The following is a 13784-nucleotide window of genomic DNA, read 5'->3' on the forward strand; positions in this document are numbered from 1 at the left end:
CTCCTAGCCTGTAAATTGAAGACTTCCACATTTCACCGGGACACTGGAAGATTATTTAATAACAGTAAGATTTTCGAACACTATGATGATGGAAGATATAAAAAAATTATGTGAAACAATGTGAAAGTTATAAGTCGGATACAACAGGTGCTCTGATGCTCATTTCCTCTGGGATGAAATTCACTGCTCTGTATACTGTAGGAAAGAAGAAATTACCACGGTTACAAAGCTGTAGGACTGCTGACATAGCTGCTCTCTTCCTAAAATATATTTACGCAATTGATAGTTCAGAAATTGCATCCCTGAAAAGCATTGCAGACAGAGAAAAGTTTAAATATGAAGGAATAATGTGCCTAGATATATCTAACAAAACAAGTTGCTACTTAATATTTTTAATGTGATTTCCTCTTTAAAAACAAGTCAGAAGTCATAGGCAGATCATTAGAAAGATGAAATTGCATCCAAGTTACACATCTACAGTTGAGACAAGCCATCTTTCCATTCCAACAGAAGTACATGATCCTCTGAGGTGCTGCAAGCAGATTTACTCGGGAAGAACCTCATTTCCTTGGGGACATGTTGGAAAGCTGCCTGTTAGAACAGTTACCCAGGAAATCTGTTTGCCTCCGTTACTGTGAGATTCATCAGGTTTGGACCTCTCTTCCTGGTTGTACACACAACCCGGTAACTCCCCCTCAACAAAAGTCACTGACCTTCTTTCAAAACTAATTTGTTCCCAAGGTGGGAGAAGTCTGCAGGCACTCATTAGCATCCAGGACTCCGCTTCCTCTGCGGGGAACTCCTATGCCTGAGTTTTGCAGAACTGAATTTTGAGCTGCTAGATGACCTCAGCACTATAGAGATGAAGAAAATATTTTTTGCTGCACTGGACTTGACTCACGGTTTCTTTTTAACATTCTTGGCCAAGCAGAAAGTGCTTTGAGAATGCTTCAATTTTCTTTTTTCTCTCATTGTACGTCAGTGTCCACATGTTTTCATGAGAACTAGCTGTTGGTCATCATACTGTACCCTATGCCCTCAGGCTTGACCATATAGAAAGACGAAACATCCAGCTCAAATTTACCATATTGCTAGATTCACTCGCAACACAAAGTGAACATATAAGCTCAAGGTGGAGATTCAAATATGAAGTTTCACTAATCTAGGATTCTACATATAGTATTTATAGGTAGGGAAAAAAACTGGACTTTCAGAAAACGTTGATGTGTCTTGTAGCTCTTACCATCCAACAGTCATCTCCTGACCGTGTATTTTGGAGTGTGGGTTACAAAACTGATTTAGAGATGAACTTCAAAGTGATGCATAAATATTAAATTCCACAAATTCCTGCAAGATGGTAAGTATTATTCACATTATACAGATGGGGAAACTAAAGCAATGTGAGTTTATTTGGGTGATTTTCCCAGCATCGGGAAGAAAAAGTAGCTACAGTGGTATGATCAGTACTCAGGAATACCTGGCTTTTTTTCCACGCTCAGTCTGAACTATACATCGTTTGCCTAAACCCTGCAGTATAATATATAAAGGAATATTTTGTCTTTAATCATGGTATTCTGTAGCAATATTTTCAAACAATTTATTTAACAGATTACATAAAACACTTAAAATATGCTTTTAATTTAAAAATAGCCAAAAGGTTTTTCCTTGGGCTTTACTCCAAAATTCACCCTTCAGCTAGGACTAAAGAAAAGCATACACTCTTGCGCACATGCAGACAGAAAATCTGAAAGAATATTAGAAACACATGAAAATAAGGGCCAAGACTGTTTTCTTAACTGCTCTCTGGTTTCAGTACAGCAAAATTTTCATTAATTTACTGATAGATAGCAATATTTCTTGTGAAGGAACACATAGGCCTTATCTGCAATTAATTCCTCATTCCATTAGACCAATTATCATTCTACACAAGTACAGCCCGTGGATGCAGGGTAGCCTGTGGACTGCTCTGTCAGGGCAGCTCAGCTCTCTCTATAAAGCACAAGTCTATTTCCATCGTAAGATGATTCTGCCCTATGAGAAGAATTTTTACAGAGAGACAGTTTCAGTTAAGACAACTATTATTTTAGTAAAAGCCCAATTTTGAGACTATTTTCTTGTGATTGCTAGATAAATAATCAAAACCAGTACAATTTCTATACTGTTTAAAAATTATAAATATATGGAAGACAATCTACTTGAATTTCAGAAATTGTTTTTAAATTATTATCTCTGGACTGGAGGTTTCTTATCAGGCCTGCTATTCTATGAGTGTTGCAGGGGCTTTGTAACTGTATTAAAGATATAATGTCATTTTACATAATGTGAAGTCTGTTTTGCCCATCTGACTATTATAAACACCAGCAGTAACAGAGGCAATTCTGAAAGCCTAATTAACATGCTCAAAGACTTTCTGACATTTCAGTTAGGAATAAAAAAGTAAACTAGATAAAATAAATAACTGTCTAAAAAGACTAATAAGCTGAAACACTTAATTTAGAGTTTTGGAATTGACATCAGGTGCTTGACTTTCAAATCATTAGTAAAGTCATCTTCTAATTAGTCTTTGGAAGAGATACAAAAGGTTTTGGAGTAAACTTAAAAAAAACTCCATGCATTATTTTCAAATATCTCTAAGATAGAACATTTCCGATAAAGTTAATTAATTATAAATATGGAATAATTGCATTATAGCTTTTTTGGGTATACAAGTTTTAGTCTGACAAATTTCATATTTCAGTGGAGTAACTCCTGATATAGATCAAATTAAAGGAAGCCTTTTATGCTTCAACTGTATTCCCATCGTATAACTTAGCTATATTTTTAGTATCAATTTTTGCTACATGATTATTTCATGACAGTTTTTTAAAAGTTAGAGACTATATTAGAATACAGGTGTTCAAAACACTGGAAGAATAACTCTTGTTTACATCATATTACAGTTCAGGCACAATGGAAGTCAAAGTATTAATACTCGTAACTGAATCATAGAATCATAGAATGGTTTGGGTTGGAAGGCACCTTAAAGATCATCTAGTTCTGCCTTGGGCAGGGACACCTTCCACTAGACCAGGTTGCTCAAGGCCCCATCCAGCCTGGCCTTGAACACTTCCAGGGATGGGGCATCCACAACCTCTCTGGGCAACCTGTTCCAGTGTCTCACTACCCTCACACTAAAGAATTTCTTCCTAATATCTAACCTAAATCTACCCTCTTTCAGTTTAAAGCCATTACCCCATGTCCTATCATTACATGCCCTGTCACTACTAGTACCTCTCTGGCTTTCCTGTAGGCCCCCTTTAGGTACTGGAAGGCCGCTATAAGGTCTCCCTGGAGCCTTCTCTTCTCCAGGCTGAACAACCCCAACTGTGTCAGCCTGTCTTCATAGGAGAGGTGCTCCAGCCCTCTGGTCATCTTCGTGGCCCTCCTCTGGACTCACTCCAACAGGTGCGTGTCCTTCTTATGTTGGGGGCCCCAGAGCTGAACACAGTACTCCAGGTGGGGTCTCACCAGAGCGGAGTAGAGGAGGAGAATCACCTCCCTCGACCTGCTGGTCATGCTTCTTTTGATGCAGGCTAGGATACGGTTGGCTTTCTGGGCTGCAAACACACACTGCCAGGTCACGTTGAGTTTCTTGTCAACCAACACCCCCAAGTCCTTCTCTGCAGGGCTGCTCTCAATCCACTCATTGCCCAGCCTGTATTTGTGCTTGGGATTTCCCCGACTCATGTGCAGGACCTTGCACTTGGCCTTGTTGAATGTCATGAAGTTCGCACAGGCCCACCTTTCGAGCCTGTCAAGGTCCCTCTGGATGGCATCCCTTCCCTCCAGTATGTCAACCACATCACACAGCTTGGTGTCACCAGTAAACTTGCTGCGGGTGCACTCAATCCCAATGTCCATGTCACTGACAAAGATGTTAAACAGTGCTGGTCCCTGAGGAATGCCACTCGTCACTGGTCTCCACTTGGACGTCGAGCCCTTGACCGCAACTCTTTGAGTGCAACCATCCAGCCAATTCCTACCCACCAAGTGGTCCCTCCGTCAAAGCCATGTTTCTCCAATTTAGAGACAAGGATGTTGTGCGGGACAGTGTCAAATGCTTTGCACAAGTCCAGGTAGATGATGTCAGTTAATAAATTTAATAGAATTGAATACTACACCATAATTTTCTGTTAATTCTCCCTAAAAACAGAAGATGGAAAATACATATCTATTAATAGATTAATCTATGAGAATTTGGGGGTCAAGATTAGAACATAAATATTAGCAATATTAAAGTGGCAAGTAATAAACAGGGACGTTCAAAACCAAATTATAAAGCCACAATGAAAATGTATTGAGAAGCCTGCTTTATTACTTTCCTTGTATAGTCTCAGATTTAAATTTCCTCAAATGTACAGTAAGTCTTTAATACATTTATAATGATAAAATGTGTTGTTTCTTGAGTGAAATTACATTCAAATGGTCCCACCAGGATGGAATATTTTCCTAAGCATCTAAACAATAAAGCCTGATTTATCTAAGCTTATTAGATGTGTCTATCTTTGTATAATCCCATTAACTGTTCAGGTTCACCTGTTTAATCCTGTTGAAAAGTATTTTATTTCTAGGCTTGTTTCTCCTGATTGACATTTTCAAGGAAGCTTTACCAAAAGGCAGTTCTTCTATCACCTCATAATTGTGCCTTTAGTTTGAATAACAAATTATTTTTGTACTCAGGGATTCACTTCCTCCACAAACCAACAAATAAGCTGACTTACCCATGCTCTGTCATCACTTGAAACAAGCAGCCAGGACAATGATTTATTCATGTAATAAATTATAAAACCTGTATTGTCCTTAATGCCCATGTCTAAACAACAACCAGTCTACAGGGTCAATTCTGTTCCTTTACTGGCAACCTGCCATAGTATACATTTGACCAAATCCAAGAACCAACGCAAGAACTCGTTTAGGTAACCAACTAGAACTGTTAAAGCCATAACATATTTTAAACATTCATTTATTTTTCTTTTAATAGCTGAAAAATTTGGGTGCCAACACAGTGGGCAATAATATTAGAAAACATGTAGTTACAAAGTATGTTAGTACTTTTGCTTTTCTTAATGTTAAGATACTCCATTTCATGTTGGAAGATTCAAAGTACCCTCTACATGAAAAGTTTAACTCAAAATCTTGTAGTGTTTTCCAGTGAAGCTTGGCAAAAACTGTTCCTTTGCACAGATATATAATACACGTGCACATTGAGAGACTTAATTATTAAAAACATGGAGGATATGGGGAGGGAATTGCATAAAGTTGCCAAGAAATTTGTTGCCTTTTTCCAATAGGCTGCTCTTCTTTTAGGACTTAATTCTGCTATTTGATATTAGTATAATTTGTCTTTTGTGCTACAGAAAACATGTATTCTCACTATAGCCAAATAAGGCCATTTTATGTGTAATCTATTTATTGCACATACACACAAAGTTTAATGTCCACAGCCATTTTATTTTCTGTTGCTTCTCTAGATATTCTTAAAGGATATACCTGTAGATGAAAGGTTATCAGCTCAAGACTAAGATTAATCTTTAATTAAAATTTTAATGCTTGAAATAAGCAATTCTTACTTCCTAATGCTATACAGTCTTAGCATCAAATTATGAGATTTTTACATGTGTATAATACAAAACCTTCTTGAAATTAGTAATATCATGATAAAAATACATTTTGCAGAAACTGACATCTGTTTCAAAGTACAAACCTGGGTATTACCTGATTCTTCCAAGACTACTTGAGAAGAAACATTATAAACCTTGTAAAAAACCCCAAGCATATCTAAGTTACTTCCAGCTTTCCAAGAAAAACTCAAGTTGCTGGAATTACTAACGTATAAAGGCTGCAAAACAGACCAAAGTTTTGTATAATGTTGGCATACACAATTCAACTGAGAGTTTGCCTCATCCTGAAAGTAGATATTTAGGTAGTGCTTTTTACAGTCTAATGCTGGGACATAAAATTCTGTGTGATAAAGTCTAAACATAAATGAGTTTTATAAGCTTCTATATCATTCTTATGAATTAGGGTAGAGTTTAAAAAAAATAACTGACAACTTTTGCTGTTTAATCTAGTAAAAACATATTTCAGAATTCACATACTCTGAATGTCTTCATCATGTGTTTGTTTCATATTTATTTTATTTTCCTACCTTATGCAAATACTTGCAAGCAGACATCTTACAAATGTTGAGGAATGACCTTACATGTAATGCACTTTAATCTGCTACCAATACCACTAGCTGGCTGAAGAAGTCCTAAAAATGCATTTGCTTTTGGGAAGGGGATGTGTTCGGGAATAAGGGCACTCAAAAATCAGGACACAAAACTTTAATAACTGGTTTGGGGAGGTAATATCCTAGAAAAAGAGGTAATACACACACAGAGATTTGTATGATTGTTAACAAAACAGTGTTTAGACAGGGAAAAGGAAGTACATTGACAAGGTGAGTAGTAGGTGACGGAATTTAAAGGAGAGTTGAAAGTGAGCGTGCCATTCTGTCATGGTTTAACCCCAACCAGCAACTAAGCACCACACAGCCACTCACTCACTTCCCCTCCACCCAATGGGATGGGGGAGAGGATTGGGAAAAAAAGTAAAACTCCTGGGCTAAGAACACTTTAATAGAACAGAAAGGAAGAAACCAATAATGATAATAATAATGATAATAAAATGACAATAATAATAATAAAAGGATTGGAATATACAAAACAAGTGATGCACAATGCAATTGCTCACCACTCACTGACCGATGCCCAGTTAGTTCCCGAGCAGCGATCCCCCCGCTGGCCAACTCCCCCCAGTTTATATACTGGGCATGACATCACATGGTATGGAATATCCCTTTGGCCAGTTTGGGTCAGCCGCCCTGGCTGTGTTCCCTCCCAACTTCTTGTGCCCCTCCAGCCTTCTTGCTGGCTGGGCATGAGAAGCTGAATGATCCTTGACTTTAGACTAAACACTACTTAGCAACAACTGAAAACATCAGTGTGTTATCAACATTCTTCTCATACTGAACCCAAAACATAACACTATACCAGCTACTAGGAAGATAATTAACTCCATCCCAGCCAAAAGCAGGACACATTCATAGGGCTAGATCAATCTTCAGTCTTTGCTGGGGAATTTGTGAACTACATCTTACAAGGAGTTAACTTGGGCTAGAAGCCTCGCTCCCGTGTCACATAACACAGAGGCAATTTTGTCCTTATCACTCTTGCATTCTGGGATCCCTCATTTCTATTGCAGATGGATGGCTTCCAAACAGAAAGCATAATTCAGACAATGTTCAGGAAACCGAGGAGGTTTTGGTTATACAACCCAGTGTTTAAAAGAGCCTGCTGCGTCGTGTGTCTTTTTCAAATTTAGTTCTTCAGTGATGTTTTTCTCATTAAAAGCTATTGAACTGAAATAGATTCCAACATGTATTTAAACTGTTATTTTATTGAATCTGGCAAAAATAAAACTGAATCAATTTTATAAAGAAAACATATGAATGGACTATTCAGATATTCCAATGTGTAACCAATTACTTTTTTTTTTTTTTTTTGCCAGCTTTGATTAGCATTTGCTAGCACACATGAATTCTGGACATGTAAGAAAAGGTCTTGCTTTGCCCACTATTTTGACATTTGATACTAGCAAAAAAAAAAAAAAAAAAAAGCTCAAGAATAAGTATCTGACAGTTAATATGTTGAAGGATCCATCTTCTCCATCAATGATGGAAGACCACATCCTGTAATTTTACATTTAAAAGCAATCCACATTTTAGATTAAATTCCATTGTAGTTTTGTTAATATATTGGTTTTGCTGTCACTGTGCTTGTGTACATGCTGTTTCTCATAGCAACATATAGTTATACTACTAGCAGCATTTGCTTGATACATAAATTCAACATAATTTCCCTGATACTTAGGGACATAAAAGATGCATGCGGTTTTGCCACATCATCTTTCTTTTTAGAAGTGCTAACAACAGAATCAAAAATAATGAGCATATTGCTCTAAACAGTAGGTTTATGAAAAGGAAATAAGTCTGTTATCTGCCTAAATTATTCTGAGAGGTCATGAATAGTATTTCACACTGAATAGTAATTCATTGCAGTTCTAATGTAGCATTACACTAACAAATTAATTGAAATTAAAGTGAGAAAAATCTTTTAGCACTGTAATAGCACCCATGTTTTAGCCTGGTAGGCACTTCAATGCTTCACTGAAATCTATAAAAGGTAAGTAAATAATAATCTACTGTTTTCTACAAAGTCAGGCTGGCTGATTAGGTGTTGAAAATGTGAGAGTATGGGAACACTTGTGGTTAACCTTAATAGTTATTCAGAAGTGAGTATATATGACCAGGACTTTCCATGAAAGAAGCCAGACAATCAGACTGCAAAAAAGGGTAATCACTATTTTGCTCTTTGCTCATGAAATTAAAATAAGACATGAATTTTGCAATATCTATTATAGTCTTCTCCCCCCAAAGGGAACATTATTAAATTTACTGTAAATTCTAAAAATACGTATTTCTAGTACTAAATATTTAAAGGAAAAATTTTGCCTTGTTCCATTGTCACATCAGTGCACAGTTTCACAGCTAGTCCTGAAAACTCAATTTTGTGTAACCTTAAATACAACAGAACCTTAGTAAAGTGTTCTTTCTTTTACAATAAAAACAAAATAAACTTCAGCTTCTGTTTTATATGCCAGTTGAGATTCTTTGCTGTAATTCCTTCCACATCTGCTCTGCAGCTTTCAGGTTTATAAAAGCAGTATCTCCCAATTTCCTTTCATCAAAATATCCATATGCTGTGTTTTATAGACACGCTGGTACACTTTAACACTGAGGCACTAATTACAACTTGGAATCATATGCTAAGGCTAAGAAAATAAATACATGTGGTTATGAGGCATCTAATACTGAAAATCCCAAACAACCTAGCCAAAAATTCCTCAAAGTGTGATAACATACTAATATAAGTACACCTGAAATTATCACAAAAGTTGTAAAAATAAAATTGAGAGGTAAAGAAAAAAAAAGTAAATAATAAAACTAAACACAAGTACCACCAGATTCTAAACTAATGACCTAAGATCACATGCAGAAAAGTTGCCATCCAGATTATGATAGTAAAACTGTTGCTAAAGAACCAAATTGTTTAGGAAAGGGGCTGGTATGGGAAAGGCTTGATAAACCATTTGTCCAAGATATAAATTTCTAGGATTTCTGAAGATAGTACAGTGTTGGTATCTCCTCCCGATTTCAAGTTTCCAAGCTGCTAGTGTGTTGTAAATGTCATCAGCTTTCCAGTGAACAGTCCATCAACGGGAGCTTTTGAGGGGACAGTGAGCATAAGATTGATGATCTCCAAATCACATTAATCTTTACTATATGCAGGATTAGGAGACGTTTGGATTGTCCTGACCGATCTGTAATGCTGTATTCCCTTTTTTGTGTGCTGTCACTGCACACCCAATATTCCTGTCCCCTCGAGGGTACAAGCATGGTAGCCACCCTCACTTCCACGTCTAACAGATGACAGTCTAAGCACGAGTGAGAAACTGAAGGCAGCTGCTGCTCTTTACAGCAAATTGTATGTAAGCATGGTATGATCTATATACAAATTAAGGGGCCTAAAAAAATCCATTAACCTCAAGAGAAAGAGAACTAGGCTGTAATTTTAAGAAGTGCAGTGTAATCTTTCATGCTTCTGTCTAGAAGTTCCTAATGCACTAAAAACATTTCAGTGGAAGAAATGAAATGTGAATAACACTTTTTCATCAATTACTTACCTGGAACATATTTGTAAGTGTGCGTATGAAAAAGGAAATATGTGTTCTCACAAAAACTGATCAGTAAAGACTGCAAATAAATGTTTTCAATCCTGAAAGAAGCTCTAAATATCCAATAAAAGGAGAAAAAAGGCAAATTTTAAAAATATGCTACAAAATATCTGTGGACATCACAAAACTTAGAAAGACCAAAGAGTCCTCTAGAAAATTTAAAAGAGCTGAATCAAATTGGCAAGTATATTCCTCTCGAGGAAAACAGTATATAACTTTGTTGATCAAAACTCTGACATCTAAAGAGCTACAGGCTAACATAAAGTAGCATCCACTACCTCAAAACCAAGGTTTCCAGATTTCAATAAAGACATACTAAGGAAACAAAACTGTGGGTTTAACACCAGTTTTCCTATCTTCTTCCATGCTAACCCTGGGATACGAGCTATAATCTGAAGCAAGCAACACACTGTCTAGGGTATTCTTATATAATTAGCAGAGAACAAACTGTCCCTTCTCTTCCTTAAATCTGCACCCAATCACACAGACAGGGTTCTTCGGGACAGTTTTGGTACAGAGTACTTGCCAGTGAGAGAACAAAGATTTTCCTTCACACTTTTCCTTTGCCTTTTCTCCCCCCCACCCCCCTCAAGTGAATGCAAGATACAGGAGGCTGTTCTCTAAAGTTGGGTCAAGATTATTTATGATACACATTTACATTAAAATTTACAAGTTCTGCTGATGCAGGAACCACAGTTAATCTGTAAATCTTACAGTTTGCAGAGCTTAAAAAAAAAAAAAAAATATATATAAATATACATATATTTCACACCTTCTTTCCTTCCTTCCCTGAAAATACAACACAGCCTAACTGTTGCTGATAACATCATAAATTGAAATTAGCCACCTTTAGTACAGACAAAGAACTAATGAACTGCAAGGGAAATACAGCTATGTGGTTCTGGCAAATAAAGCAAAATAGTGAGATGAATCACATGAGCAAACCAGGCTTCTGGGGTAGAAAAGGCTACCTTGCTATTTATAGTCCTCCCATAGGAGATTTCAGATTGTAGTATTTCTTTATCACTTTCCATTTTTAATAATGAAGAAAATGTTTTGCCATATGGCAAAAGTAAAGAAATGTCGTCCAAGTGTTTTCATATGGACTTCCTACATACATTACTACAAATAGTGGAACATAGGGCCTTATTCATATTATATAAAGATGATGTTAATGAAGAAATTGAACACACATCTATTACAAGGTGTTGGTTGGCATGAAATATTTCTGGTAATACGAAAAAAAATTACACAATCAGGATTACTTTTTAAAAGCATACAGCTTTTTCCTTCACTTCCTGATCAAAACTCAATAGTGACTGCACAGTTTTTATGGTAATATAAAGAAATATTTGTTTTAAGAAATAAATTACAAATGGGAAAGCAGAAAGTAAATATTAATGTCTGATTTACAGTGCACTTTATATGAAATAAAATAGATTTGTCACATAGCCTTTCCAAGTAATATTTAACAGGTTTTCCTCTCCTTTAATGTTGATTAGCTTCCCAAAATCTGTACAGTACTTCCTATTAAATAGAACAACCCCTACCAGTGCCAGCTAACACCAGCAAAAAAATCCTCCAGCCAACCTTGCAAAGGAAAACAAGTTGACAAATATTTTTTTTCTAGCTAGCTGCAGTAGTTAAATGTACCACCTCCTCCCTTTCTAATATTTCCATCTCTTAAATGAAGAAGTTGGAACAACCACTCCCAGCTATACCAGGCTTCAAGTGTGGTGCCTCTACGCTCGAAAGCTTGCATGACTTCCCACTTCATCAGCTGGTCTGACTGAAGAGGCTCTTCCAGCCCACTCAGTCCTGCCCACACCCCTCGGTTGGGCTGACTAGACCTGCTGGTTTTGGCTGGGATAGAGTTAATTTGCTTCATAGTAGCTAGTATGGGGCTGTCTTTTGGATCAGTGTTGATAACGCTGAGATGTTTTCGTTACTGCTGAGCAGTGCTTACACACAGTCAAGGCCTTTTCTGCTCCTCACCCCACCCCACCAGCGAGGAGGCCGGGGGGGACACGAAGTTGGGAGGGGACACAGCCGGGACAGCTGACCCCAACTGACCACAGGGATATTCCAGACCATATGACATGCTCAGCACATAAAGCTGGGGGAATGAGGAGGAAGGGAGGGACATTTGGAGTGATGGCGTTTGTCTTCCCAAGTAACTGTTACGCATGGTGGAGCCCTGCTTTCCTGGAGATGGCTGAACACCTGCCTGCCCATGGGAAGTGGTGAATGAATTCCTTGTTTTGCTTTGCTTGCGTGTGTGGCCTTTGCTTTACCTATGAAACTGTCTTTATCTCCACCCACGAGTTTTCTCACTTGTATCCTTCTGATTCTCTCCCCCATTCCACTGCGTGAAGTGAGCGAGCAGCCGTGTGGGGCTGAGCTGCCGGCTGGAGTTAAACCATGACACCAGAGCAACACAGCTACTGGGAAACCCTGGCATTGCAAATATTTGGCAGTAGGGCCCGGGGCATGAGGTGCTAGAAGATGTACAGGGCCTCACTGCCTCAGCGCCTGCACCAGGAACCTGCTCAATAACTATGCAGGGGTCTCATCCCAGCCCCAAGGTAAAAATCAGAGTGGAACAGAATTTTTTTTAAATCCCCTTGTCAAACAGGAGAAAAACGGGGCAATAGCTACAACCTGCTGCAACTACTCGGACAGCGTATATGCTTTATTTCTGTGCAAAAGTAGAACTAGTAGCCTAAATTCATCCTAACTCATCACAAATTACCCTAAAGAATTTAATAGCAAAAATATACTTGTTATTCCCATTTTTTTTCGGGGGGTGGGGTGCTTTGGGTTTGGGTGTTTGTTTTTTTTAAAGAATGCTTAGGACATATGCTAGATATACAGACTGGATCATATCCAGTAACATCATTACTGACGAGATGTCTAATTTCATTACAACATTCCCTCCCAATTCACTGACGTTCACAGGAAGGTGGCAGGCCCGCACTCCCCTTGTTCCCCAGAATTTCAGAGAGCATTGCCAAAGTCCTCCTGTACCCTCTAGAATGTTTTGCTTTCAGAGGGGGTGCATGATGCAGTTTAAAACATCAGCAAAAAGAGTTTAAGAGATTATTCAGAGGTCTGCTGAGCAGCATTCTGTATAGTCATTTAAGTGCTTCAATAGCATTTCGACTCCTATTTAAATTTAGGTATTTACATTGTGTACATCACACTGTACTGAAACTTCGGTTGTCCAAAACTGTGGATCTGGATTTTTAACAGGGTTTAATCCTACACATTAAGGAATAAATTAAGAGAGATAGCCCCACCTACTGACAGAACAATCACAATACAGAGTGAAAAATGAACTTCATACTCGCTGACCAGAAATCATGCGTCTTCTTTCCACCTCTTTCACAGACCCCACAATCACTTTATACCAGCAGGGCAAGAACTCAGATCTCTCATTTTGCCTTTGCTCAGTACGTAAGCTCAGATGACAAAGTAGTTTCTCATTATCCTTTCCAGATTCTACTGTTACTTGACAGGATAATGTAGGAACTTCATTCAGTAGTGTCAGAAAGTGAAGAATCAAAAGAATCAACTGAAACTTATTTGAACGGTTCATCTGCATATTGTATCTCATGTACTGCTTCCCATGCTCAGGATTGTAAGAATGCTTTATCAAGTCAATAAGGGGATAACTAGCGCTGTTCATAACTATTTTGCAACTTTAGTGAAGTTTGTTTTCCAAGTAATAATGGGAATGCTTTTTCCTTTGAAATCCTTTGATCCCTTTTCCCTTTGCTTTTTTTTGAGTGGGTAGACATAATTCTGGAATTTTTTTTCACGAGTCTTAGTATTTAGTAATAGCCGTCATCTCTTCATGTACTATGTCACTATCCATTTGTAAATAAGGAAGATTTTAATGTTGTCTA

This window comes from Haliaeetus albicilla, chromosome 11, assembly GCF_947461875.1.
Source record: "Haliaeetus albicilla chromosome 11, bHalAlb1.1, whole genome shotgun sequence".
Lineage (NCBI taxonomy): Eukaryota > Metazoa > Chordata > Aves > Accipitriformes > Accipitridae > Haliaeetus > Haliaeetus albicilla.